At 46.3% G+C, this 26,359-nt stretch overlaps 1 long non-coding RNA gene across 1 annotated transcript; it reads left to right on the forward strand.

Moving 5' to 3' along the window:
- Positions 1 to 20,467: 20,467 nt before the first annotated feature.
- LOC142803805 (uncharacterized) lies at positions 20,468 to 26,359 on the forward strand. Its single transcript, XR_012894298.1, has 3 exons — positions 20,468 to 20,671; positions 23,398 to 23,653; positions 26,222 to 26,359. It is a non-coding gene; the product is annotated as an uncharacterized LOC142803805 (long non-coding RNA).

Consider the following 26,359-nt stretch of genomic DNA (forward strand, 5'->3'; position numbering starts at 1 on the left):
GGCGTGCTTTAATATCCACCCAGGCCTCATCGACTTCCTCAGCCGACACTCCCTCATCCTTCATGATCTCAAGGATCGCTTGCTTTCGTTTCGCACGGCCCAAAGTAATGCCGAGTTCCTCACAAATTTCGATGAGTTCCTTCACTTTAAGGTTCTCCATCGTTCACACTAGCCTCTTGCTGTTTGCCCCTGTTAACAATTTACTTGCCGTACCTACTATAAGTCAACTAGCAAGACGCGCAAGCACCTTTTCACTCTCCCGTGTTTACCCCCTCCGCATTAACTTTGGTTTCAAAGCACTTCGACTTTGCTTGAAACGATCAAAGCTCACTCTAATGCTTCACACAGCCCTTCTCTAAACTACTACAACCTGAGCTAGAGTAGTCTGGTGAACTGAGGGGAAAACATCAGGCACTCACCGCATCGATGTCGCTGACGCCGGCCGATCCCGCAGCTGCCAACCACTGTTGCGAAAGCCGGGCCGATCCCACCGAAGCCACCACTGTTGCGAAAGACGGCGACGCCAACACGGCCCCAAAGGCGCCACTGCTTCCAACTCCGCCGGGAAGGTCACCAGCCGTTTGGTAGCGTATGTTTATCAGCTCGCGACTGCTTCTGCGCAGAGCTGATAAGACGAGCGGACGAGACGACGGTGAGTTAAACAAGGTTTATGTACAGCATATATACAGAGGCGTTACAATTTCGGCACTGGGGCCGACAGAGACTCGAAGAGCCGAGCTCTTCTCTCTAACACATAGATCAGCCTTTCGCCTAAGACCGCTGACTCACACACATGTCGGCTCTCCGACATGGGGACTCCTCTCTCGTAGGACTGCCGATCGCGACACGCCGCAGGGCTTCTTTTATTTACACCGGGTCCAACCAAAATGTCCAATCAGAAGCGCCGCTGGTCGTCAGGACAGATTCTTCCAATGGGGTTGCCGCGCCATGCGTCAGACCACCAGACACGAGAACGCCGGCTCGCTGTCACGTGCGCCGCTGACTCAATGCACGTGGGCGAGAGAGGCGCCGCGCGTGTTCACGCCGTTGAGATGTTCGCGTCAGGGGGACTGCGGGCTGGCCTTGACCCAGATTGCCTTTTTCCGAGGCACGGACGTTTGACGGGGACTCGCTGGCACAACAGTGCCAGCACGTTCTGACTAGTATACAACGTGTTGGTTCATCGCGCGTTTACGGAATTTTTTTTTCTCTGACGCCATCACATGATTGCTCAGAAGGTGCAAGAAGTCTTACCCAGCTCCTTACACAGGCCCCGACGTGTTGAAGAAGCGTTAGCGCGTTCTGGCAGTGCTAGCTTGAACCAGCTGCTGTGCAAGCGCAGTAAGGGAGGCCAAGCACACTAGATTGAGTTTGACCATAAGCTGCTTTGCATCTAATAAATATTTTCAAGGGAACCAGCATACGCTGGATAAAGAAAGAAAGAAAGAAAGAAAGAAGAAAAGAAAGAAAGAAAGAAAGAAAAGAGAAGAGAAGAAAAGAAAGCTTTAGAGATTAGAGAAGGCGAACTTACGCCATCTCCCAAAAGGGAACCATAATGGGATGCGAAGTAGCAGAGGTGCGTACGCCGTTGACCCGGTTGAAACGGGGGTCTACGCGGGCGCTGCAAGAACAGTTTAAAGCAAAACTCGGTGTAGCCTTTACTCGAGTAAACTCGAGTTTACTTGAGTAAACGAGTAAACTCGAGTGAACTCGATCTAAACGCTGAAGGGGTGGGGGGGGGGGGGGAGTGGAGTTGAAAGAAGTAACAATGAATAATGAAAAGTAGAAATAAGCAGCACTAAGCAGAATCGAGCATCTTTCTCTCCTCCTGCCCCTCCTTGCCGTCTTAGTACAGAGCGGTGCCCAGAGATTAATACCGGCAATCTGCGCGAATATCCTCCCTAGGCAGTCTCAAAAAAAATAATAAACTGCGGCTTGCCGGTGGAGCATGGCGTGGCGCAAGGGCTAGAGCGATTTAAGAATGATGGAACACCGCCACGGCTAGGATTCTGTTTATTGATACATGTTACGTTACTAAGCAAAAACTCATTTTCATCCCTTAAAAACAAAGAGAAAAGTCATGTATTTCTTTTCATTTGCGAAATATTTAGACGCTATACAACGCTATGGCTTTAGCCGAATGAATGCACGTCTTCTTGTTTTGTTTTTTTTTTCAGCAGTATTATTTTCAATGTAGCCCACAGCCCACTATGTTTATCTGCTTGAGGCCCCACGCTCACCCTGGGATTTCGCGAGAGCGCGTCGCTTTTGTCACGAACGCGCCTGGTTGTCAGCTATTATCTTGGAACTATAAGAAGGCTGCGCGATATGGCGCGCCAGTGGCTCGAGAGTGAGATCGTGCGCCATTTGTACGTCGGCGACGGCCGTGAAATCAAAGCACGGACCTTGACCTCTAGGCTTGCTTTGGTACGCGGCCCGATTATATTCGCATGTGCTTCAGCCAAGACGAACTCCGAATACACGGCAGAAGCCGTCGCGGAAACCGCCTGCGTCGCTGGAATGACCGCGACTGTCCCTCGTCCAGATACCCGTCTGCTAGTCCAGGCTCTCCACACTGCTCGAGATATTTTATCACACCAGCGTCGACAACGACGCCGATACTTGCCGCCCCATTCTCAGCTGAGTGTAAAAGAAGCACGTGAGTGGAGCCGCCTGCAGACAAATACATATCCGCGCTTGCGTTTAAAACATGCGATGCACCCAACCGCATACGCGGGTTCTTGCCCGTGATGTGGAAGACAGCCAACACTTGTCCACATTACATGGGAACGTTAGTTAATGCCAGCCAAAATTAATACGCATAAGATTCCGGCGCGAATATTCAAGACGGAGGAGTGCATGGGAGACCTTGCTCGCCAGCGAGGAAGGTCTCCTGGCGCTCCAGGAGACCTTCTGGCGCTCCAGGACCAGGCGCGGCAGGCAGCTGAGGGCAGTAGAGCCCTGGACAAGGAGCCCCAACCACCTGTTCCTAACCCTTATTTCTTTTTTTTTCTGTAATAAACGTTTTTTTTATTTCATTAACCTAGGCGTTCCGCGGCGAACCTGTCGCACACAATAGCGACGGTTTAGACCATCAAACGTCACGCAAAGCGCGTCACGTTATTTGGGCGCTTTTGGGGAAAGCGTTCTCTTCGAGCTGTGAAATTGTATAACAATTGCGTTGTGTGCATGTGGTAAAGTGAGAGCACGTCTTTTTTTTTTCTGTCCTCCTCCCCTTGAGGCTATTTTTCATATATGCCACAAGAGTTATCTGCTCTTCGTTAGAGCTCTCCCTCTTTCTTTCTCTGAATCGTGTCTGCCGTCCGAAACATTAGAAAAACCGTTTCCTCACCAGAGAAAAAGAAAAGAGGGTACATGACACAAAAATCGGGCACATATAACGCATTACGTGGTGCCACTTCACTCCAGCCTCTGCCCTGACATGTGCTATAAATAACACGGCGATCAAACCCAACACTCGGGCCACCACGTTTTACTGACGTCGCTCAGGCGAGATCGACGGTTAAAACTATAGTTACTAAAGAAACAAAACAGACACAGTTCGAGCACACTACTAAAGTCTGCGAGAGGTGAAGGACCTGGCGGGGCTGTATACACACGCACGCATGCACGCACACAGTTGAAGTCCGTTCAGCAGCGTCAGCTTGGCAAGAGGCGGCTCCCCTGTAAGCAGCTGGTTGCCATCGACCTCACTGCAGGGGCTTTCTCCCAGTCGTCGCCACCTACGGCTAGGAAGCAAACTTAAGCATCTGAAGGCCATTCCTCCTCCATCACTTACCCCGCCCCCTACCTCCATGCTCTTATAGCGACCTATACGCCCCCATATTACAAATACCAACGTCCGACGGCCCTCAACTAAACGCAGACTAAAGCATCTCCCTCCCTTCCATCCCGTTCTTAACCGTAAGGGCACCATGTGAACTCCTCGGTCAATGGCCGCATATTCACCTCGCTATAGAGTGAAGGAGCAAACATACGCTATTTAGAGGGAGAAGCTAAAGAAACCGTCCGTCAACAAATTGGTTAAAGCATGGAGTCAAGACAAAGATGTAAACAAAAAAATGTAAGAGGATGAATAACCTCTACTAAAGGCGGGATCGCAAATAAACAACCTACTATGGCCGGTGCACCAGCACGGGTTTCTTATTATATATATATATATATATATATATATATATATATATATATATATATATATATATATATATATATATATATATATATATATATATATATATATATATATATATATATATACGCGTGTGTGTGTGTGTGTGTGTGTGTGTGTGTGTGTGTGTGCGTGCGTGCGTGTGTGCGTGCGTGCGTGCGTGCGTGCGTGCGTGCGTGCGTGCGTGCGCGACCTATTCAGAGCTCACGATCAACGCGAAAAAGGGCCCTCGGAAAGCCAGGGTTTCCCACACACAAACACACGCACGCAGACCGGCAGCTAAATATGCTTTGAATACAAGCTGCTCAGGAGCTGGAAAAAGACGAGAAAAACACGATGCCCTCATTAGAATCCCAAGCAGGCAGAACAGACAAACAGTGTCCATAATCAGACGTAAAAGGTGAGGCGGGAGGAACAATGCTGCGCGATCGAATGAGTGACGGCGGTATGCCAACTTGGGGCAGCGAAAAAAAAATCGCAAGCGCAAGTCAAAGGAGCGCGTAGTTCAAATTCTGCAATATAGAAGCCCTAAAGTGTGTGGAAATCACGCACAACTGTCACGCTTGCCCTAGAGCCCTGACCACATGTACGCGTTAGAATGCGCCAGTGCGTGGCGTTTAGACTCGACGCCGCGCCCTCTCCCTATGAAGGGAAAGGGCGCGCGGTTGGGCGAAGGTGCGCGTTCTCTTCCTCTGTAGGGAGCGGGTGCGACACCGAATGCACACGCATCACGTCGACGTGCTGTAACGCATACGTGTGGTTAGGGATAAAGTTGTCTTCTCCGCGTGGCTCTCGCGTTCCCCGTAAACCAGCTTCTCCTCACGCACATACCTCGCACAGTTCAGTGTAGTTGCACAAAGAAGCGAGAAACAATTTTTTTTTCCACGACGGCACTACCTAACGGTTAAATTAATGGTTAAATTCCTGGGCACACCACCTTAGGTTCCTGGACACACCACGCTACGTTCCTGAGCACAACACGGAATATGCCCGCGCGCTACCACATACTAAAGGGACTGGAAATTTTTATGCAACTTATCTTCGTTAGGTGCAACCGAAAGCTTACTGGTCAGAGACTCTACTCAAGGAATAGTAAAGCGGAAGACACAGTGAAACGTAATATTACCAGAATTGTTCGATAACCAGGGCGGACGAAGTCGCACCCAAAACACATGCTAACAATGGTATGCAAGTGCGAAAGTGGCTCGTGTTCACACGCTGCGGCTTAATGCGCATGCGCGCACTTATTTTTTTCTTAATACCTGAGCTGACAAGACCCATCTACAAAGACGCACGTCGCTCTCCAAAGATACACATTCAAACCCTTTCACGGATCCTTGAAGAGGGTTTAATTATCCCCGAAAGTGAGTTAACGAGTATCTTTGCGGTTATATAACAAGTGAAAACTCAACAAGTAGAGTAAAAGGCATTCTTTCATTTTTTGTCTTGGAGTCTGCGATGAACCTATAGCAACGGACGTGTCAGAAGATATTCGCTCAAACTCACACAAACACACACAAAAACAGACAAAAACATCCCAAGGAAAAAGAACTCTGCTGCAGCTGTATGGTGGACGGGGAGTGTACCAGGGCGAGGGGCAAGGCCAGGGAAAATATCCGAGTAAACCCAATCGACGTCCATCCATCAACGGCGACTAGGTCAACGATGTCCACTCGGATGACCGGCCTATAGAATCCCCCAAAAGGACCGCGTCGTGCGCGTACAGTCGTAAACCGAGCCGCTTTAAAGTGGCGCGCTTACGAAATCCCGGTCCACCGGGCGGGCCAGTTCGCCTGCACATGTGTATATACGTCTGCGTGAACAGATCGTTTCCACGCGGATCTCCGAGGATGGACTTCCCGACGCCCGCATCGCGGAAAGACAAAACTCTTTGCCCGCCCAAGACGACCCGTTGATGCTGCTGGCGTTGGTCCAGAGACGAGGAAGAAGCTCGACGACCGCGTTTATAGGCGCTGCGGCGTGCGGAAACGATGGCGTCATCTGTTTGCAATCTCGTATCGAGTGCGCGATGCGCGGCAAAAAAGAAAAAGAAAAGAATCCGGAGAGGAGACCCGCCGGGCTATTTGTTTTTTTTTTTTTTTCCCGAATGCTGGCGTAACACGGTTGACCGCAGCGCGGCCGACAGATGGAAACTATACTCTATAGCTCTGTCACTTATTCTGTGCAGTGTTGGGAAGGCTGTGACAACATGCCGCCTACGCCCGAGTGTTCGGAAAAGGGTGCATCAGTCACTCATCCTGAGTGACAGGCGATTTTTCAAACGTACTTTTCAGTCCCTGGCGCATATGAAACACCCTGAGTGCACCTCCGTCCCACATCCCCTCCTTCCCCCCCCCCCCCCCGAGCCAAATAATCATATTTTTCTGTTCTATGTTAATGATACTCTGATGACTTATGGATTCAGTTCTTTCGTTCACTTTATTATGCTTCATCACACCTGTTCACGGCCGCTCATTCACGATGATTAAGCGCCGGAGCGACAAACCATGAACTCATCAAGGCGGACGTTGAACAAGGAATACAGATGTTCGTTAGCATATTTAGTGGGTAGAATCTAGCAAAAAAAAAATGATAACGAACGACAGGAATGACCTGAATGAAGCACTGCCAGCACAGATGGTCATCGTCTTCGCGCCACTATTATGAGCCCGGTCTCATGCCCCTAAATATGAAGAGACTACCAGAACAACGCGCATTATTACAAGACAACTGAAATAAAATAGGCGCATTAAGGGGTCCTGGGCCCACAACTTCACGCATTCAATAAGCATCAAGCACCACACAGGGTCACCAAAACACGGCAATGGAGGATCAGTCACCTTGTATGTTTTCTGCCCACCTGTAGAATAATATTTGGCTAAAACAGCCTACGCTTAGCAGCGCTGCAATAATCTATACACAGTGAAGGGAGCTATGAGCGAAACGCGAAAGAAAACGTACGTAAGGCGCCTAAATTATGTTTCACGCGACCCTGTTTCACCGGTCGCCCCCGGGATGACGGGAATTTTCGCCTGCACGCTTTTAGCTCGCTAGTGCTTGCGAAAGAGGATTTCGACACTTGGGGGCGTTCAGCGCTGATGCGCGCCGTCGTTCGATATCTCAACAGCCCGGTGAGTGCTTGTTTCCAGACCACTCTGGACTTGGCGAAAGAAATGCCCAGGTGCGAGCGAAACAATCGAATACCTCTCTGCGCGCAAACGGCGTCTATAGCACCACGGAAGCGATAAATTACGATAATAATAATAATAATAATAATAATAATAATAATAATAATAATAATAATAATAATAATAATAATAATAATAATAATAATAATAATAATAATAACGTTATTATTATTATTATTATTATTATTATTATTATTATTATTATTATTATTATTATTATTATTATTATTATTATTATTATTATTATTATTAAACTTGAGTTTACGTCTCGCAACTACGATATGTTCATGCACAAGAGACTTAGTGGAGCACACTCCCAAAATTTCGGCCATCTGCTGTTCTTCGACGTGCACCCTGACGTAGCACAGTGCACGGGCCTCTACCGTTTCGCATCCATCGAAGTGCGACCGCCGGGATCGGAATTGAGCCCGCGGCCCTTGGGTCAGCAGCCGAGGACACGCGACAGCTGACCCATCACGGCGGACAAAAATCGAGATTCTCTTGGTCGACATAGAAACGCTACAATCTTTAAATCGCGACAACGGAGATCGCACCTGACCTTACTGAACAGGCATCCAGCAATGGGGCAAGAAGACTTTACAAAAAAAAAAAGATGAAATGGTTCTCTTGTGGCCCCCTTGTAACAAGAGTGCGTGTTAGAAACGGAGTTATTTCTGGGAAAGAGAGTGCATGCAGTTGTAAAAAAAAAACATCATAAATAGTTGCATTAATGCTCTTAGCAAGGCTGTCGATGAGCGTAAACTTCGTGAAACGACACATCAGCCTCTCTTACTGCTGCTTGTACTCTAACGAAGCGAAACTCGATTTACTCGAGTTTCGCGAGTACGTCTTGGCGGCAATACGGTGCTCGGCTGCTGACCAGAAGGTCGCGGATTGTATCGTGATTGTTGCACTTCGAAGCAGGCAAACCGCTAGAAGCCCGTGTACTGTCCGACGTGAGTGCACGTTGAAGAACAGCACATGGTTCAAATTTCCGGCGACCTCCACTACGGCGTCTCTCATAGTGGCATCCTGGCATTGGCACAAAAACCCCGGATATTATTGCTGCTATGTAGCCGGGAAAGGCAAGTATCATAGTCGGGCATTTAAGCTGTCATGTTTACAAGCATTGCATCTAGGGTTTAGAGGCTTCCAACCTTCACAAAAGAAAAAAAAAGGTCACAGTTTTGCCGCTAAGGTGAAGCAATGAACGCGATAGCAACAAATTGGAAGGTCGCGCGCAGAATGGCAAGCAAATCGAAACGTGCTCCGCGTTTCTCACGCACAAATGACGCACGAAACGTACTCACAGGTACAGATGAACGCGAATAAGCGTCTCAGTTGTTACTTCACTGTGTCTGAAAAGCGCACCCTTTTCGCAAACGGAGACTGCGCAGCGATTGCAGAGACATTCGTGCGCCCCGTAAATACAACAGAATCACTCCAGTGCAAGCCCAACGCAAGCCAAGACGTATGATCCACACAACCGGAATATAAGGACGCGCGAAAGATCGTCCACTCCCCTTCTCTCTGTGGGCCAAAGTACGCGTGAGACATGAGAGCCGCCGCGCGCTCATTGCACTATCTTGCTGATAATGCTGAAGACTCAAGAAAAAATAGATGAAGGCTCAAGAAAAAATAAAGAGCGCGAAGCTGCACTTAAAAAAAAAAAAAGAGCGACCGAAAGAACGAGAACAGAGATACTTCAAACCACACGCACAGCTCCAGTGGAGACCTGAACCCCGGAGGCCACACACCTTATTACTCCCGGACGTTCTTTGTCAGCGTCGCTGAGTGGCATAGTGGCGCACAAAGACGAGCCTTTTCATTAGATACATATATTTATTTATTTTGAAAAGAACAACTGCCATCCATACTACATAGCGAACTCTCCTTTAAAGAGAGATTTCACCGGAGAGACGCTGCCGAGCAAGAAACGCGATCACAATAAGACAGCGTGCGTATGCCCCTTCTTACTGGCAAATTAACGAGGCGCACACCCGTATCAGTAAAAAAAAAGCCTGCCCTTCAGTTTCACTCAAGTTCAGCTTCTAATACTCCCAGCTGGAAATGAGAACCGATACCGCTTCGAATGATCCTTCGGACATGTAAGGGACACGCGTTTAATGAATCGCGCAAGAGTAAATTAAAGCATTCCTTGCCCTCGGCGTTCCACGAGATTCATCCTTCGATACAGCTAAGTGGTACAATATCTATGACGCTGTATCCTTCAGCCCAGTGAGGTTCCTGCATTTCTATTCTGTGAATGCGGTTCTTAGGGTCGTTTTTATGCATAGCAATAGAATTTATGCTAACTCAAAGCACTTTGAAAATATTCCACGATTTCTAATATAGCCCACATTAATACTTATTAACACTTATAAGATTACGAGTACATTGTCAGACAGCACAGAATTGAACATCGCGTATGAAGTAAGAAGAAGAAGAAGAAAAAAGAACGCAACCACCATGGTCGGGAATCCAATACAAGCGCTCAAATTTAGCACCGCACCACCCGTGCTACTTGGCTACCACGGTAGGTTATCGGCTTGTTCGTAGAAGATTCACTAACCAGCTGCGCCATTAAACTAACTCAAGCGCGACAACTTGCACACTGAAACAACAGCGATTGCACTTTCAACTGCTCAGTTTATTCCATCATCGCCTAATTAAACACTAACGCCACCTTTGATTGCATAGAAATTTCGTTTCTCTTACTGCCATGCACTTGCGCTTCCTCTCTCGTTCCGCGCCAGAAGGTCCGCGTTCACAAAAACGTCTCACGCTGAACAAGCTTTGTAAGAGCACGTTTCAGTGAGTCACCAAGTGGGACACATCATTAGCGAAGCCGGCTATAACACGAAATCACACTTACAAAAGAGAAATTCCTCGAATTAGGCCTGACTTCAATACCGTCGAAGATTCTGTTTCATTTAGGTTTGTTTTACTGCCTTTGCCTGAAGAAGGGCCATACTGCTTTTGCTCTTGAGAAAGGTTTAGCAATGGAGCAACGATGGTTCCCTCTGGAGAGAGACGGTGATTGAGGATCCCCGGCTTTGATCTCCGCCGCACACACTGCTGTTCTTAGTCGCGTCCAAAGTACAAAGCAGCGTCCCTGCAGCCCCCAAATGTAACGTCGGTGTCATCTAGACCGTGCGCCGATAGGGTACTCTCTAAAACCGTCGAAGCATGAACACAAAGGAAGGTGTCCGTAGCGTGGCCACCAAAAATAGACCAAACGCTGCGACCCCTAACAACGCTGCAGGAGCCCCTATGTATTGCGCCACGTCATAAGCACGACATCTCGAGCAACGAGAGATGGTAACACAGACGCATATAAATACAAATAGCACAAGGTACTTATTGCAAGCATACTAATCGAGGGAGCTGGAGAGGGTCAAGTGCAGTGGTTAGACCACGACAAGAGAGGCTGCCGAGGAAGACTGTGCCACAGGAAAGGAAGAGACTAGGGAATGGATGACACCTTTGGCTTAATGAGCACGGTTAATTAATGTCGCTGGCGATCATTGGCCCAACTATCACGAAAAAAAAAATAAACAGCACGCCTGTTGCATCTTTCGTCGTCTCTTCTGCTTTAAGGACACCTCTTTCTCACCCGCCGTCTCTTCCCGCTTGACTGTGAGGCAGGACCCTTAATCGAACGGGCAACACGACCACTCCCTTCCTCGAAAATGCGCTTCTCATGCGTTCGGAGCGATTGCCGCCGTATAGAATCAGACACGACCCCACCTATATACGCTACAGCAGCCCCCACTCTGCACCTCCTACAGGCAGCACGCCGCCCGAGCAATCGTTGCTCGCAGCAGGGCTGGTATCTGCAATTCCGAAGCCATCATCCTCTCATCATTTAGCCAATGTTTCATCTCCTTCTCTCATATCGCCTTAACGTGTCGGCAGCTGTAGCACGCTTAGCAAAGCCTAGATAGAGAGCAGCGGCCGTTAGTATCAAACGGTGTTCAGGAAGCGCTTCTCATCATCTTAACGTCCAGCGCCCGTGGCATTACGCGAATTCTTTAAGACGGTTTCCACGCTCGATCTCACCCGATAGGCGCCATTAACGCGATGCACGTTTGTACAAAGAAGCCAGCCCTCTTCAAATTAATTGTGGCGCTTTGAAACTGCTTCATAGGTTTAGAGGGACAGCACACCGTGAATATCCGGATTAATTCGATCATCTGGAGGGGGGCGGGGGGTAGTGATATTTAAAATGGGGATATCAAGAGAAAAGTATCTCAGCATGATGCGCTTTGAAACTGCTACATAGGTTTATAGCGACGGCACACCGTGAATATCCGGATTAATTCGATCGTCTGGAGGGGGGGGGGGTAGTGATATTCAACTTAGCGATATGAAGAGAAAAGTATCTCAGCATAACTCCCGCCTCTCGCACATCATGCTATCCTAGTTGCATTCGATATTGTAGGACACGGAGACAAAACATACATTTACTTTTGCTTGTTACAACATTCATTGAGGCGAGTGCAGCACTAACACCTGAATCTCCCTAACATACACCTGTACATTGAGTAAAGTACCGCACTTTATTCTTTTCATAGAATCGTATAAACAGGGACCTCCGTTTTCGAAAGCACGATAAATTTAGGCGAATGAGCCTCCGAGTCATTGTAGTCCAAATTATTTTTCTTTCTTTTTATGACAGCCTTTATTCCTTCGCTAATTTACCTTCTCACGCTGCTCACAAGCGAAACAAGTTCTCAAGTTACGCCTATTGCGTATAAAGCGCAATATGCCCAACACAGGAGTATACGGTGAATGGGAGGGGGGGAGGGGGGATGTGCATTCGATCCTTGCTATCCGCTCCGGGGCTTCGGCGCTCAACAGCTCACACCTGGCACGCATGTTGTCTCTCCGCGCTGCAGAGGCAGCAAGTTGGCCGATAAAACAAGCAGCAGAAAAAGGAACGAGATTGGCGGGTGGTGCTGGCGGAATAGGGGAGGAGTTGGAACGCTATAGTTAGATAGCGGGGCGGTGGGGGAGGGGGGGGGGGTATCAATTCGGTGTGGAAGCAGCGGCACAGGCGCGCCCGCTGGCGACGTCGAGGAAACACTGCACCCGCGAAAAGAAGCAGCATTGGCGCAAGGGCCCAGGACAGGCTCCCTGCTAGCCACGCGAGACACAGCACATTATACGATACACTAGACACGCCGGTCAAGGCGCGAACGATCGCACGCACAAGCGTGTCAAGAAGGGGAGACGCTGGGAAACGCGAACGCGGCGTTCGGTAACCGACGCTGCGCTGAAGCGGCGGGCAGAGGCGTCCACGGCATGCACCGACCACTGCTGGAACACAGGGACGAGGCACAACACCCCCCGAACACTCTTCGCCTCTCTCTCTCTCTCTCTCTCTCTCTCTCTCTCTCTCTCTCTCTCTTCACAAGCGACGAGAACATTAGTTCAAAGACGTCACTAGAAAAAAACAAAAAAAATCGATGTAGTCAGAAATGGACGCGAGCCAGAAATACGAAGAAGTAGAAAGACGATTCAATTACCACACAGAAAACCTCGTTTCCGCTCTTTACGCTTGTGATACGATCGCTTGCGAGATCAAGCTCGCGCGAACAATCGTGCAGTACTATTTACCTATTGTTTGAACGTATCGTCCCCCCCCCCCCCCCCCCAAAAAAAAGGAAGCGAAAGTTTATTTCTTTTTTTTTCGCAATAACGTTCTTCTTTGGGAACACAAGTGGTCCCGTCCGTTATACCGGACTTGTATGGCATCCTAGCCCCGCCGCGGTGGTCTAGTGGCTAAGGTACTCGGCTGCTGACCCGCAGGTCGCGAAATCAAATCCTGGCTGCGGCGGCGGCTGCATTTCCGATGTAGACGGAAATGTTGTAGGACCGTGTGCTCAGATTTGGGTGCACGTTAAAGAACCCCAGGTGGTCGAAATTTCCGGAGCCCTCCACTACGGCGTCTCTCATAATCATATGGTGGTTTTCGGACGTTAAACCCCACATATCAATCAATTGTATGGCATCCTACGTAGTAGCGATCACCGCGATGGTGCACGCTAATCGAGCATGCTTTCGCTCAAGTTCCTAGTCTCGCAGCGCACTTACTAACAGCACGGTGCAATCGTAAAGAGAGAGAGAGAGAGAGAGAGAGAGAGAGAGAGAGAGAGAGAGAAAAGAGGTCACTATGCCTCGTGCGCGCCGACCTACCACAGGTGTATGTCCCCTTGTTCTCTTACTTCCATGTTTCTTTTTTTTTTTTTCGTGACCACCTGAAGCCTCGAAGTACAGATACAACGCAGCGTCTATATAATAGACCATTTCGCTGTTTAGAAACACAGGTACTGTACGGCTTACTGTTTTGTATGCCGGCACAACAAAATAGCACTGGCGGGGAACAAAAGCCTTGGCGAGTAGCCCACTCATTTTTTAACGCTTTCCTGCCTGCGACATACCGAATAATTCCAATATATTTTCTCTGAAAGTAAGCACAGCATTACAAAAGTCGGTATTTAGCATTAAGCGTCTTCCTTTTCTTTCACTTGGAAAGGATAAAAAAAAAATGTTTTTCCTTACTCTAGTACAACATAAAAAACAAGCTTTCTGCTTCTGTATTGAGCATGATAATTGCAGTGACCGAATGTTTCTTGGGAAACGAGAAGTGCTGCTACCATTGCAATATCGCAACCCAGCGAACAGGCAAAATAAGCAGTCTAACCTTACCATTAAAAAACTTGCTTGATGCTTAAGACTGCGACTGCGCCAGTACCACGTGGGCTGAAAAGCTGGCTTCGCCACACAATGAGTGTCACTGTGGCAAAGCATAAGCTCCCGTGCTAGAGGAATGAAAAGCAAGAATGTAGCTTACTCGCTACGCATTGAAAACAAATAATAACAATGCTAGCGAAAATCTCTTAACACCAACAGAGTCACTCGATATTTTCGCGTGTATAATCACTATTTGCGGACGTGGCAATTCACTCCGCGTCGCCATTGTTTCTATACGGCTTGTGCAAACGTGAAGGCGCACGGCTTTCGTATCTTCAATTCCGACACGTGGCCTAACAAATCAGCATTCCCCATTTTCTTTTTCCTTGCTCTTTTATTTACCTTTTCTCCCTTTCTCAAACACACGCGAAGAACGAGAGATAGGAAGAGAGATCCCGTACATTCTCGTTTTTCACACGGGGCCCTTTCTATGAGCCACATAGCTTTAAGGGGCCGTCTAACGAAACGGTTATTAAGGTGCGAGAAGCACCCGAAGGGCGAGCACGGTACGTCCAGGCTTTAGAATGATAAGAGAAAGTAAATTTCACGCGATATAACGCATGAAGTGTCATTCCCGAAAGCAAGAGCGCTATCTTTTTACATCTCGGAAAGCAGTTTAGAAAAAAAAAGCAATTTCTACATCCAAAATCGGTGCAATCTCACCAACCATAGGGATACCACGGGGCGCACTACACCACAATGAGAGTGCTATACTCCCTCGCGCAAATACCATTTAAGGAGCGCGCGCACCGAACGTTCTTACGGAGCGGCCACACATGGCAGTTATTTTTTCCCATCAAGTCGCGAGCGAAAATCCCTTTTCACGTTTTTTTTTTTTCGTTTGCTTTTTTTTTCTCACTTCAGTTCAACAACGCCAAATAAAATGTCGCACGAGGGAAAAGACGCCGTAAAGGGGTTCCACAGTGACTGCCTCATTCAAGATGCATCGTGCGAGAAAATGCGTCGCTCCACTCCGGGTTCGCACTTTTTGCCGAGAGTTCCTCGAGAGCAAATAAATGCAGCTGCGGTAGGTTAGCACTCTCAGCAGGGAGACATTTCTTTTTTCGAGAAAACCCTCACGTCAGAAGAGCTTGAGAAGGGATAAACGCGACCTTCTGTTGCATCGCACAAGAAAGAAAGAAAGAAAGAAAGAAAGAAAGAAAGAAAGAAAGAAAGAAAGAAAGAAAGAAAGAAAGAAAGAAAGAAAGAAAGAAAGAATATATGCAGCTAAGTTAAGCATCCGCATATGTCTTGACATTAACCAAAGATTTTAAAAAGACCCTTTATGTGTAAACTGCAGGCTTTAGCTTCAACCGAAAAAAAAAAAGTGCACCACGGTTCAGAGACCATTACAAGCTTCGCTGGTTTGACAGAAGGCGTATTTTGTTCACGCCACATACCTGTGCGAAAAGCGAATACGTGGATTAAGTTGTCTCCACACGCAGCAGGTATAAAAACCTTAACAGATAACCACGCGAATAGAGACAAAAAGAAACGACAAAAAAGCAGAGCTGTCTGGCGAAAACGGCGCAGCTCTTACACCTGCACGCTGCTTGTTATGTTAATTATCGTCCATAGATCAATAGCAGCGGCTCGACTATCGCGACTGTTGATTATATAAACCCAGACATGTGGCCGCGCAGCCGCTGTCCACTGCGCGCTTGCATGGAACAAACCACGTTCAGTACTGCTCCCGTAGTCTTCTTTCGGCGGCGGTTTCCAACCCCGATGAAACACGACACTGCTCTTGACCAATAAAATATCTTTCGTGCCTCAACACTACCTACTTCAATAGTAGGCAGATTTAGTGCGGCGTACGTGGTGTCCGTAAGAACACTGCGTTCCGCCTAGAGCGCGCGTTAGCGCATAACTTCGCGGCGTTCTTGCGTATGCAGTACTGAAACTCGCTATTGCTGCTTCATTGTTCCTTTCCGATGCCTCGGTGACCATGTTCAGGGTGACCACAAACTGCAGCAAGCGACAAATTTTCCAACAGTGTTATTTTCTTTTTTTATCTTAGTTTTTAGCACTTTTTTGTGCGTGCGCGAGAAGATCAGATGCGTGTGAGCGTACAAAGCGATGCAGACACGGTAAAAAGATCAGAATACTAGCGTTTGTATGGTTATCACATCTCATGTTATGTGCGTATCACGCAGACGACGTTCATCATGAAAGCGGTGCAGTTTGCGGATCCCTATGCTACCGCGTAAGTTTGCTTGCTCGTAACACACAATCCCTTTTATCTCTCTATATCTCCGTACTAAAGTGGGATTGAATTGTACTGAACCTGCACAAAAATCTTTGGACCTAAGATTTTCCTACACAAGCACCATTCAAGCCTTTAGATCTCTTATTACGGGCCACGCTGACGCGCTGTCTCACGAAAAACGAGCCACGTATTACTCAATTCCCCCAAAAGAGGCAAGCCTCGTTCGCACGACTTACACGTTCATACCGAAGAAACGACATTCCGGGTATTAGACGAAGAAAAGAAGAGTGAAAACAAAAAACAACCGTCACAGTTTGGAAGAAAAGCGACTCTCTTCTTCCCCCCACCTCATAAACAGCCTCCGCGAAGAGCGCGATGAAAGCAGTCGAGTCTCGTGACACGACCGAGCGGATGAACGGCCGCGCCCGTGATTTGCGACACGCGAGGCGATCCGTCAGGCGCTGTCAGACTTCGAGAAGCCGCGGTCTACACAGAGACCCGGCCATCCTATACTCCCAAGATACTAAAGAAAGGGATAGAAAGAAAAAACGAAACGCGAGAACACGAAGCGAGGAGCGCGTGAATGAGGAACGTGACCGTTACATCATCCGCGGGACACGGTGCGTGGGGGTTTTGACAGAGAGCGCGCGCGATGGAGACACAGACCACGCACCGAACGAGCAAAAAATAAACAAGTAAATAAAGCTGGCAGAAACCGTCGCGCAATCGCTCAAGAAGACACGAAGGCGGAAACCATCTTCTTTTTTTCTTTCTTTCCAATTTAGTCGCTGTATTGATCCTCACCCGGCCCCCTTTCGAATACTTTCTGGAACCTAACGGGATCATGCATTGCCTCATTGTAAGCAGTGCAAGCTTGTAGCTTTGTAGCATTATAATTATTGTACGCATTGCAGGCACTGTAAGCTTCCTGCACCTCGTCCAGGTTTCGCACGGCCTTCACGATCGGCCAACCTTTGAAAAATACACGCTATCGTGTGACGAACAGCATCACGTCACGTTGTGTGACGTCATAACGACATAATAGTGGCGTCACCAATTTCGGTACCTGTGACATCTTGACGGTGTGATATGGTGCCGTCATCACGTGATTATTTGCATGACTCGTTGAGTCGCGCTGAGGCCGACGGTAAGTTTGCGCCTTTGCGAAGCATCTAGAGATTTCGCCTTAATAGAGCATACAAAAATAAACGCGCGAATTCAGGCGAATACGGTCGTGAAAAGAAGAATAAATTCTGAGAGAGCGTGGCAGAGCAGAATCGAAGCGAGGGGACATGGTCGGCCCACCACGTGTACTGCACTTCAGTACGCGCACGTAGTGCAGGCAAAACTACGGCAACGCTGCGTATAATAAGCATATCGGCCCAATACGCGACGACAGGTCGCGTATTGGGCCGATAATGAGAGGAAGAGAGCGAGTAGAAGGGCTCGGTGGAGAGCTTATAAGAACTGCCCCGGATTTCCGCACACCTTAATGCACCCATCAAGTTTATCTCTTTCTCCGTGTGTAGGCGGGGAACGTGTGTATGCGGGGAACGTGTGTATGCGGGCAACATACTATAAAAAAAAGGTGCGTACGTGAAAAAACTTTCACGGTATACAAACTTCCACAAAACAAAAACAAAAAAACAATTAAAGGAGCGCGTCACGGCGCCCGTTCGGCGCGAAAGAAATGGGAACAGTATATATCGTTAATACGCCAGTCTTACTTTCGGCAGTAATGAAAGGCACCCGAAAGAAGGAAATAAAATCGCGTAAACACGCACGTTCGTGGATATAGTAGAGGCGAGCGCGCGTCGTTCTGCGCCATATAGCTATTGTGTAGAAAAGAGTCCTCACTCCCGAATTACGGACACAATGGAAGCAAGCGAAAACGGTAAAGCCGTTACTGCCGGCACTGCACGCACTCGCAGTGGAGAGACGAGGAAAAGGCGTTGTCCCCCCCAAACTCATTCACGGGCACGGAATTGGGAAAGGCACACAATGTTCATTTGGCCGATTGCGTCCATAAGGCGCACGCGAACGCAGAACAACGGCGACCCGACCAATCAGGATGCCTCACTATAGGCCAGCGAAAACTTATTTCCGCCTCGGAGGCAACACTAAGCCTAGCTCGGAAAAAACGTCAAAGTGTATACGAACACCGACGCGCCTATCGGCTCTCTGGCCCTTGGGTGCAACCTAATGGCATGGAAGTGAATTTACAAATGTTCACTCATTAATAGATTGATTGATTGATTGATTGATTGATTGATTGATTGATTGATTGAAACACGCAATTAGGGCTACCGAAGACTTATAGCAAAGTGCTCCGTAACAACATCAATAGCGCGAGGTAATTTACACGCGTGTTTTTAAACACTATAACCACAGGAATGTTGCGTTTTGCTTCCGCATAACTGCAGCCAAGAGTCGAACCCGGGACCCCGCGCTTATCAGCAGCCAGAGCAGCGCGGTATCACCTCCACGCTTGCAGCTCTCAACGCCCGATAAGGGCAGGCACCAACTCAACGACGCGCCGCGACACGCAATAGACTGATGCATAGCAAGTATGGTTTGCAAGAGAAACATCATAGCCGTCAGACTGTCCTTTGTGGGCTCCATCCAGCTTGAGAACGCATTAGTCACATAAGTCAGTGGCGCAACGGGCGTAGCAAGAAACGCATTGAGAGGTATAGCGAAAAGCCGGTCTCAGATTCGCAGCCCCCTGTTTGTTCTCACGCTATTCGACAACGCCATTATACAAAAGGCGGCGTTTCGTTGGAGAGAAACGATTTTCTGCCTCACTTGGAGGGTGACAGCACGGCAGCGCCACTTTCCTAACCACACACCGCTGATGTATGCGCAAGCTATGAATGAAAAGAAACGAAAAAAAGTAAAAACACCAAAAGTTCACACCATCATATTTCGTCGTTCTACACAGTAAACCGATTCTGACCCTTAAGGGTGCAAAAAGGGTGCCGACACCCTAAGCCCACCCTTTGAGCACCCTATTCGCGTCTCAGCACCCTACAAGCGGAACCTAAAGGGTGAACACATCAAAAGGGTGGAAACTAGGGTGCAAAAAGGGTGCAACAACTAATGGGTGCTGATGAGCACCCATTAGGGTGCACAGTCGCTGACAAAGCTTTGTGAGTAACGTGGTCATAGAGCATAACCAACAGCTTTTAGATGTCTAGTGGTTAGACACCATGGTCTCATTAATAGCCCCACCGCAGTAACTGATATCTGAAGAGCGATAGTGCCCGGCTGAACGTAAGTTCTGCACTGGTTCTTGCATTCTTTCTGCCTCTTTCTCGTCGCCTCACGGCCGGCGCTGACCAAGCCATGCGCTACAAGCTCACTAGCCAATGGCGGAGTACGCAGCTTGTAGAGCTACAACAGGATTGTGACTTACACATAGCCTCGTTTGCGCCTAACACTGAAAACAAAGCTTCGTCCATGACAGTATATATAAATCATACATTTGTTGATGCAAAGAAATACAAACCAACAAGACCGTGGTAGATAAAACAGTTTTTGTGTTGTACAAATATTTGTTAACCTTACAATGTATCAGTTGACACGTGTTACCAATTTTTATGGCAGGCTACGGACTTTGACGTTCTGATATTATAACATTGAAGAAACGTTTTCTTGATTTTTTTCATAGAAATATTCTTCAAAGCAAGTTAAAATGAGCCTTGACTAAAAAATTTTCCTAAAGAAAATTCACTAAAGACAGCTAAAATATTGTTTGCCAACTAATACGCTTATTTTGATATGACAAATTTTGCTTGCTGCCTGTACTTTGTACTAATATACAACCGCTTTGACACTGTTTTTCACAGCCAGCTTAACCACTCAACCAATGTACAGATGTTAACAAGGTATCGGTATAAGAAATACACAAGCAAACAAACGTTTCAAATTCCGCGCGCTCTTTCACATTTCAAATTTCGCGCAATTACGCGTAATGTGATTTTGTCATTTTCAAAGGTAAAAAATATTCTATGCAATACGCACTAGCGTATCTTCTACCTTCACTATTTGTTACTTAAAATTTAAGCAGAAACAATCTATTTACTTATCATATAAAAAGTTATGTGCGCAAATGCGGATCGGTGGCGTCAGCAGGACAGAAATGGCGGTATCTTCCCGGAGGCCGCAACGGCCGTGTGCCGAGCGTTTAAAGTCGATTTTTTATGTTGTTCAAAGTGTGCTTGCGCTGTCTTTCGTGTTCTGTCGGTGCTGCTTGTTACGAAGATGCACTATACTCAAGAGAGGACCGGCTGCTTTGTACCGTCGAGCGCTCGCCAAACTGAAAAGGTAGGTGGATGTTTCTGCTGTCGACGCTTTGTTTTTTGCTTCTCCGGCCAGGCCGCGGCGTGCCCGAACCAGGCTGTTATGCTCCTCCCGCGGTTAACACCGAAAGCGCTATAGTATAATAACGTTGTGAACTAAGGTTTTTCTAGCTGGTAGACGATAAGTGAGTTTTTATTAACGTAGCGAGCCTGCTGGCGTGTCTGATTTCATTAGGCTCAAGTCTAAGCTCAGGGACGTTACGCGCGGATGAATTTTTTCTGTGGGGAAGGAGGTTAAAGCAATGTGCGCTGTGATGCTGTGAGTCGGCGGGCGATGCTCTTCACGCTATGAATCACTATATTTTTGCAATGCCGTCGGACGCCGTTCGAGGACGGCGCATGGAAGCCGTAAGCGTCGTCTGTGTGTCGCGTGCGTTGGAGTATTACGGTGATTCGCGTTGAATTAGATCTTTCCGTATTTAATTTAGAAGAATGGAGAAGAATAACGTGGTGTCTGCGTTGGTATTTACGCGGACTTGTTCGTTTTCTGTGCCAAAGAAGTATATGAAGAAAGTTTTATATGTTACTCGTCCTCTTTTCAACAGCTACATGATCATTAAATGTGTGTGACTACTATAAAGTAGATGTGTTTTCCTGTGTGACCAAATGTGTTTGCATCCACCGGGCACGTATAATATTAAATTACCATGATATTCAGCTTAATTAGGTGTGCGTAAACTTGACACAGCGTGCTGTAGGTGCGGTTCTCAAAGCGTGCAATTACGCCTGGGTCAATACATTTTCTCTATGAGTGGCCGAATAGCCGTACCTTAGCTGTGCAAGCGCTAGGTTGAGCAGTAGTTCACTCGTTCGAGTGCAATTTTGGTGGTACTGCTTGTTCCCCCCTGCTCACATATCATTGCATTCTTCTGGTTTGTAAAAGAATTGTGGGCGCTGCAGCCCGCTTTAGAGTTAAAACTTCGCCGAATACCTATACGTCTACAAACATTCTAAAACTAAGTTATACCAAAGCTTCCAATGACACTTTCGAATACAAGTGTAATGCTTTATCTGATATCATAAATTCTTTATGACCTCGCTGCAGATTTACAAGTGACCTGTGATATGTGCAGTGTATGAATGCCTAATTTATTGCTCAAAACACAATAAGGTTATACATCACAGTATGCGTGCATATGTTGCTGCTGACATGCAAACTTAGACATTGTATTTATCTAAGAATGAGCAAATCTAAACTGCCCTTTTTTGAAAATGTACGCATCAGACCAATTGAATAATATCAAAAATAATGTTCACCAAGTGATTGTTGGATTGTTGTTTACTGCCTTGCACCAACGTCACTAAAACCACCTTGTTGGTACTTAGACCACATGGTAGGATGCAAGATTCATGACGTCATATTGAATGTTAATGTCACATGATATGCAAGGTAAATTGTCATTAGCATACAGAGGCCAATAACGTTATTGTCTCATCGTTATCATAATGAAGCAGGTTAGGCAATATGTGATTCTGCTGCCTTTACGTCATGTTGGGAAACCATTACGTTATGTAGCTATCTGCAGTGTCTGAGATCCTGGTTGCCGGTCAATATTGCAGAAGCTTGCCTGCTTCATTGTGATGGCATGGGGTTCAAGATTGATGTTTTGTCTTAGCGTTTCCACTTTTCCTCCCCTATGGTGATTAGACAGCTTGTGCTGTTTGATTAGAAGTGAGGAGTAGTGCCTTTTTAGCCAATCAAAACAATTTAGATCAATGATCACTATGAAGCAGCACACAATATTCATTTAGTGAACTCAATTTCAGGCAAATTATAAACGTCCGAATGTTAGCCGTTTGAAGGAAGCTTTATTCGTTGAACTCATGAGAATAAATGGTAGAGAAGGAAAGGCAGGGAGGTTAGCCAGACCAGCAAAAATGGTCTATCACCCTACACGGGGGAACAGAGAGATTGAAGTCCTGTCGGAAAGGTCTGGTCGCTAAGGTACTCGGTTTCTAACCCGAAGGTCGCAGGATGATAATCCGGCCTTGCTGGCTGCTTTTTCGATATAGGTGAAAATGCTGTAGGCCTGTGTTCTCAGATTTGTGTGCACGTTAAAGAACCCCAGGTGGTCGAAATTTCTGGAGCCCTCCACTACCTTCGTAAAAAATTCATGTGTCAGTATTGCTTTAATTTTATGCTTTATCTGCAGTGGATGCATATGTGCATACGGACATGTATATGTAGTGGTATTGCAATTTTACGGAATAAAATATTCATATGGTGCATATTGCATGGCATTTACTTAAGAAACACATCACATGGGTATCATAACTACAGAAATGCAAATGTGCCTCTATGGATGCACTCGTCCATATATTTGGTCAGCCTCAAGAAAAGAATTTATCGATTGCAGGCAGCAGGATTACTCACGCATGTTTATCTCTTAATTACGTGCAGTCGATACAGCTAAAAGGGGGTGTCTTCATCTAAAAGTTCTAACTTCATCTTCGTGCATGAGTGAGCTATAAAGGTGAATGAAAATTCACATGTATGACATCGACATGAAAAGCTCTGTAGCAGCATGTTTTTCGTTGTATTTATACTGCAGCATGCCCTTTTTGTATTTCTCAGTTGCGTGCCACTAAATATATGTTGGAAATGCGTTTCTAGCCATTCACTGCAATTCGGCAAGCAGCGCATGCAGTCTAGACAAACCTCACTAAAATAATTTTTTTGCACTGGTGCAGAAATTCTTCGGCACGGTCTGTCATTTCATTTGAGTGAGGCTGCTCAAGGAAATTTCCTGACAAGGTCAAGGAGCCCAAGCACCAGCGAACTCTGAACCATTCTTTCAAGCATCAGCTCTGTTCAACCTGCTTATGCGCTGTGCCTCACCAAGGTACTGGACGCTGCCTACTTATATGAAGTGCTCTTCATATTCTCCTCGGTTTGGCAGCAGTGTGTGTGGTCTTCACAGTGCTTGCCAAAATCATTATTGCACAGGTGAGACACTTATTTCCTGCTTTAATTGTGTTAGTATTACTGCATGCACTCCTGCCAAGCAAGAGTACTAATGTTTCCTGTGAATTGTTTGTCATGGTAAACAGAGGATTTCAAGCACAAAATTCATACTGAACTTTGGTCCTTCAAGAAGTGTGGAATGAAGGTGGTGACAGTGTTAACGCGCTCTCTTTAGAAATAAAGGCTTTGCATGAAAAGCCTGTCGCACCTTGAAACGGGCACAAAAAACTTCCAGGTGAAAATAAGCAACTTCAGATGAAAATTGAAGAATTTACACTGTATTGAAGGTTGAACTATCCGACATCAAAGGCGTCTCAGATGAGGGTTTTCTTTTGACGCTGTCCGAAATTTTCGGGCGATGATGGAAAAACCATTACTCGTGATGATATTGACACTGCAGACAGAGTAGGAACAAACAAGCCTAGTTTGAAAAAAAATAGTAGTGCATTATGAACGATGTTACAAATGAAATGTTCTGGATAAGACAAAAAACTTACGTCTGTCTACAGTGGCCTTTCCTTTTAGATCAAGTAGTCCTATTTATGTGAACGAACACTTGCAAGACAAGGTGAGCAGTTAGTGAGAGCACGAATGCAAAAAAAACGAGTTGGATGGAGGTACATTTGGATGCAAAGCACGAAATATATAGCAAAAAAAAAAATTGGAAACATTAGCAATTTCAAAGACTGCCTTCTTAAAAGATCTGGCAAAACGCTGTGTTGATGCCTTCAGAGCCACACTTTTCTTGAGCTTGCAATGTCAGTAAGCTATGACTGACATGGCAGAATTTTGATACCTAGATAGTGAAAAATTGATACCTAGATAGTGAAAAAGGCCACCAGCTATCTTCAATGCCTTTACCTTAAATACTCTTAGCATTATAAATAAGACTAGTAGCCTGTGTCTCTATTTCGATGACATGCCGGTAAAATTTGATGCCATTCTTTTGACATAATCCTTGCATTTTTTGTGCGATATAGCCCACCAAAAATACCAGGGTACAATTATCATGGCATTGTGTAGTTCATGAAATGGGGAAATGGAATAGCGCTGTACATCTAACGTTAATTTTTGGCCGATGTCAATAGACTTCCGTGTGTTAAGCCCTGTGTTGAGTGTCTAGTAGTCAACTTGGGGGTTTTGTTTTGCAGCAATTAGCGCGCCTCCATTAGGTCATAAGTAGGATTTTTGAGTTTCTGGAAACTAGGTAACTTGATTTTTCAGTGACAGATGCACAGACGATTTTTCGCTCACAACCAACGGGGCAGACGTCGGCGGCGGGTTTTCTGCGACACGAGCTCTTCAACCCTATCATGTTAAAAAGCTGACATAGGCAGCATTGACCAAATGAATGCAAAGAATAAAGTCAAGTGTCCTAGCAGGAATCCAAACCTAGTATTCTGCTTGGTAATTAAGTATTCTACCACAGAGCCATGCCCGGCCTCGGTTATACTTTCCAAATAGTCTCAAATGTTTGTGTAACATCAACTGCCGTTGCAGTACTGGCTATCAAATTTTATAACTATTACATGTGCACTCCTATGATAAAGCCGTGAGGTCGAGTCAAAGTCAATTGTAGTCAGGCACCATCCTGTGAAGTATTTGTGTAGCAGTGTTGAGGGCTACCATTGTCGCGAGTGCCAGCGCAAACACCAGTGCTTCATACCAGCCTACCACTTCTAGTGTGTTTCTGTTTCTTTTGGCATCGTTAAGAAACAGCAAATAACTGCTAATGTTGTCAAAGGTGTGACATCTCCCCATAACAAATGAAACATATGCGGCTGTTTAACGTATGTGTGTGCGAGAATTTGTACTTATATTGAGCTCCACTTCATAAGATCGCTCAATAAAAAAATTAAAATACATGTTATGCGTGTTTCGCATAACATCGATTCCCAAAGTATGTGGGGTCTGCCAAATTTTTAGCATCAATTTTGTAACCTAAATGCTACCATAAACAATTATTTATTGAACATGAACAGCTGGACTACAACATAATAAGTTTAAGGTATTAGGAAAACTGAATATGTTCATGACTACAGCATACCTAACAGGCAAATACTAGTACTACATACATGACACACTATTGTAGAGCTAGACTAGAATATTGCTTATTGGCACTTTACAATTCTTTAAAAACCCTAATTAACTTCAGTGCCTTATTCGATTTGTTCAAATCGGATGTGCGCAATCACTTGATAAATAGCTTTTTTACTCAAACCTAACTCATGTTTCACGTGTGCATCATGCTGAATAATTGCTCAGATGTTTCTTGTGTATAAATTTCCTTTCTACTAGGCTGTTTGTTTTTTATGTGAAATCTGTTGTACGTGCTACCCTCTGTAGGCCCACAGGTACTGTCAAGTTTTTTACACAGTTTTTTTCCCTGGGGGACCTCCAACAAGCATCTTTTCCGTTGAAAACAAAGCGAATTTCGATGCTGACTTCTACTCACATTGAACTAAGAACACTCCAGCATGACAACGCATATTGTATCTTGGACAGTCTGTCTTGTGAAACTTTTAGTGATTACTTCTGTCTTTATTTTAGGCTTCCGGGTGCGGATGTGCTGTAGAGAAGGAGCGCCCTGACCACACTTTTGTAAAAGGAACCAAAGTCGCCTGGGCAGCTGAAGATGGATTGTGCAAGTGTTTGAATGATCACATTATATTAATCCAACACCACTTG

Source organism: Rhipicephalus microplus, chromosome 3 (assembly GCF_043290135.1).
Source record: "Rhipicephalus microplus isolate Deutch F79 chromosome 3, USDA_Rmic, whole genome shotgun sequence".
NCBI lineage: Eukaryota > Metazoa > Arthropoda > Arachnida > Ixodida > Ixodidae > Rhipicephalus > Rhipicephalus microplus.